This window comes from Hippopotamus amphibius, chromosome 7 (genome assembly GCF_030028045.1).
Source record: "Hippopotamus amphibius kiboko isolate mHipAmp2 chromosome 7, mHipAmp2.hap2, whole genome shotgun sequence".
NCBI lineage: Eukaryota > Metazoa > Chordata > Mammalia > Artiodactyla > Hippopotamidae > Hippopotamus > Hippopotamus amphibius.
Genome location: NC_080192.1, coordinates 135,766,722 through 135,775,149, shown reverse-complemented (window position 1 = coordinate 135,775,149; position 8,428 = coordinate 135,766,722).

Sequence of the window (8,428 nt, the reverse complement as noted above, 5' to 3'; positions counted from 1 at the left end):
CCCTCTCCTTTCTTTTCAAGGGAAGTTTCCATCTGTGGTTTCAAAAAGAGCATAGGCTTGAAGTCACACCAGAGTGTGAACACTGTCTCACCACTGTGTCCCTTGGATAAATGAATTCACCTCTCCAGATTTGTCTTCTTTTCTATAAAACAGGGACAGCAATACTTTTCTCAAATTACTTTCCCAATTTAAGAACATAACAGAGAAGGTACCTAGTATGCGGTAGGCGTTGAGTAAATGATCATTATTTTGACAAACACTACAAATTTTCAATATAGCATTTCTCCCATATATTCCCTCCACAGTGCTTGATCTATTTCCAATGAAGAAGACTAAGTTGCAAGCATGCCGCCTCTCAGAATTGCTTTATTTCTAGAGGACAGAAACTCTGCCAAGGAGGGAAATGGGAGTTATCCCAGGCTTTTGTGCAGGTTTTATTTGTATGCACAAGTGAGCAAGTCTTCTTTGTTCTGAAGATGGATTTCATTCTAATGGTGCCAATGAATCTTTCAAAAATTTCATAATTGCCATTCCTAGCATGTTCCAAACTGAAAGATAACAAAAGGATTAGGTGGCCAGTTCAGATTGGACTTGGAGATGGATGTGCATTTGAAAACGCTTCAGCTGCTCCCTGAGTCATCTCAGTCCACGGAGACGTGCAGCTGAGCTAGATCGTGGAGTCAGCAACAGCAGCCCAAGCCCGGCTAGCCTGCCAGCGGTACTGAGGAAGGCTATCCCATGGGGTGTAAATTGGGACATAAGAAGAAAAGATGATCCAGAGGCTACAGTGGGGATAAATTCATGAGAAGGAGAGTTTATGAACATATACAAACAAAGATCTAGTAATGTTTTGACAGTTATTCAAACAGAGAAAAATGGTGGGAGAACTTAGTTACCATAGGGTACCAGGTGGTAATTGCACCCTATGGCCTTCAGGACGTATATGTTCTAGTTACCCAGAGAAATATGATTGATGATGGAGGTGAAATGATCAAACTAAAAATACCTGTTTTTGTTGCCTATAATGACAGAATGATCTGCTCCACTTTCTTCTTCTGGCTAATTCCTATTCATCCTTCAAAACCCAGCTCGGGTTCAGCAACTGCAGCGGATTTTTCCTAACCATCCTTTGTCTCCCAGAATGTATTAGGTATCCCTCCTCTGTATCCCCATTTCACTCCATGAGACCTCTGTCATGGCCCTGATCTCTCTATCCCATGATTAAGGATTCCTCACGTTACCTTAACTCTTGAGTCACTTCTCTATGGGTGCATTTGGGAGTGATGTCTGTTCCCGAGTTGGTTCACACTCAGCGGCTTCTTTGTGGTCACTGTATTCTACAGCCATTTTCTGCTTTATCTCTTGGACCTCTCAGATCTCTTTTCTCCCTCAATATCTTGCTGCCACCAGCATGCCGGTCCAATGGGTAAGATGTTCTCTTTATTACCTTGTCCTTTTATTTCTCACAGCACCATTGATATAAAGCTATAATATAAACAGTAGATTTTACTAAACATTTGAGATAACAAGAATATGACAAGAACTATTACAGCTGGAAGTTAAATATCATGGCTTCCATCACCTAAAGAGAATAAAAGGTTAATTCCTTTGTAGAGATCCCCTTATAACATACCCCATGCCTCACTTTTTCTGTTTTGTTTTCCTCGCAAGAGAGAAAGCCCTTCTTCAACGCTTTACGGTAATATTCTCTTCCTGCTTGAAGTAAATCACCATCTCCTGCTCACGGGAGTTGGCTTCCTCCAAGTTTCTGTCCTGTAGATCTTTTCTGGCTTAGTTCAGGCTGCTACAACAAAATACTATAGACTAAGTGGCTTAAACTTCAAACTTTTCTTTCGCCTCACCCTGGAGGCTGAGAAGTCCAAGATCAAGGCATATCCAGTGTCTGGTTTGCTGCCAGCCATCTTTTCCTTGTGTCTTCACATGACAAAGAACACAAGCTCCATTCTCTCTTTTTGTAAGGACACTAATCCCAACATGGGGGTTCCACCCTCCTGACCTCATCTAACCTTAATCAGCTCCCAAGCCCTCACCTCCTAATACCATTGGGGTTTAGGTTTGATTTTTTGGAGGCTACAAGCATTCAGTCCATAACACTTTCTTACATAGGCCATTCATTTGGCAAACTGATTCATAGCTGTTCATTCCCTGAATTTGGTTGTGTGAGGGAGGAAAGGTCTTGGCAAACCAGGCCTGCTTTGAGGTCACTATTAGTGTGAGATGACCATGTGGGCTTGCTCTGCCCATGGCCTCCCAGCCACCTGAGGACAGCTCATGGTCACAAATCGATATTTGGGTACACACGCACACCTCCCCCAAGGACACATGGAAATGCTTGCAGGCAGTTCAAATGAATTCTAGGTTTAGGATGAGAACTGTTTTCCTGAAGGTGATATAATTTGCAATCCTTTCCCTGACCCACAATGCAGCCAGCTGTCTCCCTTTCTCTTCCCATCCTCTTGTTTCAGGTTTATGTGCAGATAGCTTTCTGTGCATAAGAAGTGGAAATCCATTACAAGGTCTTTCTGAACAGCAGGGCCATCTGCCTTTTATTCCACCTCTGGCTATAAAACAATCTTTCTACCTCTGTGTCACTCCTTTGCCTCTGTTAATCCATTATTGATTGATGCCTGCAGAATGAGTCTTCCTTAGCATCAGAGTGTTTATTCTCTTTTCCCAACTCTCCCTGCCCCATATCTTCTTCTTTCCCCACCCCAGCATCTTTTTCTGCTAGTGAGCTACTGAAGACCTTGCTTTTCTTAGCCCAGAGTTTATGGGTCCTGGGTATCACCAGCTGAGTGGCCAGGCGGGCGAGGCCATTCGCTGCAGGGACACTTTCGTCACTGGGGATGTGGTTGCATTGAGATACAGTAACTTTGGTTCCAAATAGGCTCTAAGTATACCTGACCCTTTAGGCAAAGAGGACTTATTTTTGAGTGATGAATGCTGAGAAGTTTCAGGTATATATTGTGTGACCAGTTAATTGAAAAATGACTTCCTGTTCTCAGCTGGCTGCTGCTCACCACAGACAAATGCATTTGACAAACTTCTTGTGAGTTTTGTGTCTTAGCTCAGCTCTAAATATTTAAAGCAGTCTGTTCTCTATTCGGCATGCCCTGAAGTGAGCTTTTGAATGCAGCATGTTTTGTTCCCTATTAAAACTACCAAAGCTTTTTAAAGTGTTGAATAAAAGAATAGACAGTAGTAGGTCTGGGCTGCATCTGGCTGTAGGAGCCGGTAGGCTTATTTATCTGTAAATCCTCTGAGGAGTAGCCAGTAGGAACATTGCTCATTTTTCTGTTTCTTCCAGGAATTCTTTTATAAAGTGTGAGCGAGGTTGCAAAGTCTCCTTTTCCTATTATTGGTAGGAAAACTATTTGCAAAGGTCCTTGTTGCCATTATGACAGAGGCCAAAAAGATGCTTAAAAGGATGACAGTGGATAAATGTCTTAAGCCCAGTCGGGGGTCATTCCTGATTGGGGGTCCTACTCTTTTTATGGGAAGAGGATCCACTGAAAGCCCTCTGCTGTTTCTGATGTCATATGGTTGGAACTTAATGAATGCTTTTCTAGTCTGTGATCAAGGCTAGGTGAATGGCACCTAGGAAACTACATTGTAAAGTTCTCTGAGTCCATAGAGCTTACAATCTGCCTTCAGAAGACCTAGGTTTCTATCCCAACCCTGTCACTTTTCTAATCCAGTGATCTTAACTCAGACCTCAATTCCTTTATCTGCAAATGGTGATGATTCTAGTTACCATTCATGAGTAGTAAATAAAATAATTCATGATAAAAATTGATATACATATGTTTTTATTTAGTCTTAATAATGTGATAAATGAAAATAATTTTTTGCTCTGTTATTAAGACAATTTGATATTTCTATGCTTATAGTCCAGCCCAAGAAATTATTTGATATTTGAGCAACACCGGCAGAAATAAAGTGATATATTCTGTGTATGTAATATGAATACAAGGTGTTTCTAGCTGGTGGGGGTGAGGGTGGGGGGAAGAGCTTTGATTAAAGTATAAATAAGTACAAGTCTTTAAAATTTTTTTTAAAATTATTTATGATTCAAAAAATACATTTGGAGTATAGATTTACAATGTTGTGTTAGTTTCTGCTGTACAGCAAAGTAAACCAGCTATACATATACATCTATCCCCTCTTTTTCAGGTTCTTTTCCCATAAAAGTCATTACAGAGTATTGAGTAGAGTTCCCTGTGCTATACTATACAGTAGGTCCTTATTAGTTATCCATTTTATATATAGTAGAGTGGATATAAGTCTTAAGTAGTTTAAGTTACATTGATGTCTTTGATAGTTTCTCTTCAGAATTCCTACAGTACTTGCCTTTTCTGCTATTCAGTGAGCACTTAGTCAAGTCAGGACATGTGATTGAAGGAAAATTATTAACCTGAGAGATTTCACACTTTTCCCCGGCCAAAGAGAATTTGTAATTGGAAGCCAAATGCACCATTTATCTCCTAGTCCATTTCTGTAAAGTTATTCTTCACACTAAAAATCTATTGTAGAAAACAGAGAGGGAAGGCAGGAAGAGGAGAGAGTAAAAGGGGATGGAGAGGGAGACTTTTCTAGGGGCTATTTGCACATGAGAATCTCTTGAGAGAGATGACTATAAAAATGTTGTGGAGAAGAGAAAGAAGTATGAGAATTATAACACAAGTGAAGAGTGGAATTACTTTAAGAATGCTTTTTGCAGGTTGAGATCTGCATGACACTTTTTACAGACTGGCCTCTGTGGTTCACAGCTTTAATAGGGTTACAGAAGAAAAGCGCCTTGAGATATTTCATGTAAAGTGTTTTTCTCCATCCACCCAAATAGTCTTATCTTTTTTTGTCACCCCCCCAAGTTCTTGCTAGTTTATCCTTCACTCCCATCCATCAGAATAATTTTCTGTGAAACACAAAGGTGATTATGTCAGTCCCTCGTTTCAAGCCCTCCCTAATGATATGGACAACCCATCCCCTGTTATTCAAGTGTGACCCGCAGGCACACATACACATCCATGAGCCACTTGCCCATGTGACTGCTCAGGGTGGTGTTTCCACCCTCCCGTGTAGGTGGTCTTCTGTATCCCAGTAAACAACACTGATTCTCCCTCAAGAGGCTAAAAGGAAGATTTCTCAGCAGGAGATGAGAGCAGGGATGCCCTGATAATCTCTGCCCAAGCCCACATGTGATGCCAGCCACATGTGGCAAAGGCAGCAGCCACGTCCCTCGTGAATCCAGCCATCAACTGAAAGCACCAGTGAGATAGCAAAGAGCAGGGGTGCGGTGAGAGTGTCTGCCTTGATTTGGAAGCCCTGTTTCATCACTGCCATTGTTTGAAATTTCCAGCATAGGATAGCACTTGGTTTTATTATTGTTTTGAAATTCTCTAGGACAAAGCACCCTCTTACTGCCTTCGCAGACTGCTCCCCTGAGGCAAACTGCCCCCTTTCCCCACCTCCTCGTTCTTCACAGGACAGCACCACCCCCTCCCTTTTCTTTTTTAGAGATTGAAGAACAAGTATATCAGGCTTGAGATGACTGATGTGGAAGTGCCTGATGACCACTGGAGTGGCAACCTCCCAGAACTGTAGAAACAGCAATTTGAAGGTCAGACACTATAGGTCCATGCAGAATATGACCAGCTTTGGAAATGGGATGGTGACCCAAGAAAGCCAAGACATCCCTGACAGGAAAAGAAGCACAGGGGTTATTTGTACAAGTGCAGTTGGGACTTTAACTTTGGCTGGCATATCTATATTGACTTTCTGAGCCTGAGATTGTTTTCTAAGTCCTAACAGCCATTAAATACTATTCCTTTCAAGGGAGCTCTGTCTAATTGTTTAGGTCCTGAATCTGTTATACTTTAAAGGTGCTTTATAAAGTGTTCCCCTCCCCCCAAGTGTTGCTGTTTTAGTTACTCTAAACTCTGATGAATTTTGATTTAAATTAAAAATTCTCAGCTTGCTTAAAAGGGGCAGATATTTGCTATTGTGACTTGTTGCCAGCAAAGCCTTAAAGAATAAGCATTGATTCACATGGTACAGAGAGGAGGGAATGGGTCAAATACTAAAACTGTTATTAACAATGGAGCAGAAATGAGAAAGGGAGGGCCTGGCTTGGAGGGGAGGCCAGAGCTTTGGCTAGAGATCCTTTGTGGGCCCCATAATGGGCATAGTTTCCCATCACTTGCAAGATAAGCCCTTGCTCCTAAATGTGGCAGATACAGGCTTGGAACCCTGCCTACCCCTTCCACCTTCCACTCCATCTTTCTATCTTGTCCTCTGCATGTACCCTATCTCTGTGCTCCAGGCACCCAAAGCAGCCAGTCCCTGACTATGATATACTCTTTCATGCCTCTGTGCCTTTATCGGTACGGTGGCACCCCCCCCCCCAACTGGGAAGTCCAGTTTTCTTCTTTCTCCATCTTCTTATACCCATCTTTAAGAATTAGCAAATTATCTCCACTCTGGACAGCTCTCTGATTCCATCTCTAGTCACATCCCAAGCAGAAGTAATTGTTTCCTCATTTGTGATGTTGTTCTGGAGTGGGAATGCCAAGTTTGGCTCATGGCTCCACCACTTAATGCTGTGTGACCTTGGACAAGTTACTTAATTTCTCTGTGCTTCAGATCCTTCAACTGTATCATGGGGATACTAACAATAATAATACTATCCCTTATAAAATTACAATGAGGATAAAGCTCTTAGAAGATTTCCTAGAATCACGTAATAACTTAATGTATTAATTATTTTATTATAATTTATTGCCACCACTATCATCAGCATCATATATACCTCCTTTGTGCTTTTATTTACACCAATTTTATTTACATGATTATTATGGTTGATGTCAGTCTGCCTGAATCTCATTTATCTTTACTCCTCAGGGCTTCACACAATACTTGGCATTAACAGGTGTCCAGGAAATAGTTTTGCATTGTAATTATTAGCGTTTATGCCTTTTTCCTTATCAGGTTATAAGCTCCCTAAAGTGCATTTTCTGCTTTATTGCAGTCTTCAGGAATGCTAGCCCAGTACTAATCAGCACTCAAAGTTTACAGAAGAAACCAGTGAAGAGTGTGTACAAGTGACTGTTTAGATATTGGCCTCTAGCTAGCAGGGCATTTACTCCCAGCTTGTAATGTGGGATCAGCTGGAGAACTGAAAATAAATAGTTTGGTCCACTTGCTTTTCTGTTTCATAAACTTCTGTTGCCTTTAAAGGCAGTTGAGATGTAGTTAAAGATGATGGTCTGCCTTCTGAACCTAAAACCAGTGTATGGAAGTGGGAAGGGATAGATTAGGGATTTTTAGATGGTCTAACTTAACTCGAATGTCTTTTGCAAATCTGAGAGAAAGCTTCTCACCCCATAGTTTTAAAAGTCTATATTTCCACAAAATTGGATCTTACAATCAAACTTTCTGTGTTTCTTCAAACTATCTAATGGAAGTGTCTTGATTGGATGTTCCATTATGTTACATCATCATGTTGTGACTAGATTAAAGTCATAATTTTCTTCAACTAGGGACCAGACAGAAGAGAACACTTGCATCCAACTTCTGAGAACAGAACATGAATATTTCCATGGAAGTGTTTAAAATGGATTGTTTCTTACCCCAAGAGAATGATGTGTTTTTGATCCATCTCACATCATCTTCTATTAATAACATTCTGAACTTTGGATTGATTATTTGGTAGCTCTTACTAAGAAATACTATTCCTTTACTTACTATGAAATACTATTCCTTTAAAGGGACACTTGTTAGGCTGTTTGAGCCCTGAATTTATGTTTTGTTTAAAGAGTGCCATTTAAGGTTAAGATCAAGAGATTTTGGGGGAATGGTTTAAGTCAAAAAATGAGAAAGTTACTTGAGTCTAAATGTAACCTTTTAAGATTTTCCCAGGGACCTGAACCACACAGGAAAAAAATGTGGAGCCATTACAAATGGAATGTAAGACTTTTTACTTATCTTCTTTAAGCCTCTGGAAATGAAAAATGTAAATAGAAAGATAAACGAAGGAAGGATTTTGAAAGTTCTTCATCAAGCAGTCCAGTTGTTGCCTGAAATGGCAAGGGAAATAGAGCCGATGCCTCTTGAATAAGCCTCAACCAGGCACATCTGCCCAAGAACCTCAAGCATGGCTTCCAGAAGCCCATCCCTGAGATAGCTCATTTTCCGTCTCTGCTTTTGTACCTGCCACTGACTCTAGTAGCTTCCATTCTTCCAAGCTGAAGGCAGTACCCTTTGATTGTTCAACCTATCACACTTCATCTTCCCTTCTATTGCTGGTGTATTATGGGATAAAGGCTTGCCCAGAAATAGAAGAAAGTCACACATCCTGCAGCCCTCACCCCAAATCTTGCCTTTAAAATCCCTTCCTCAAAAACCATCT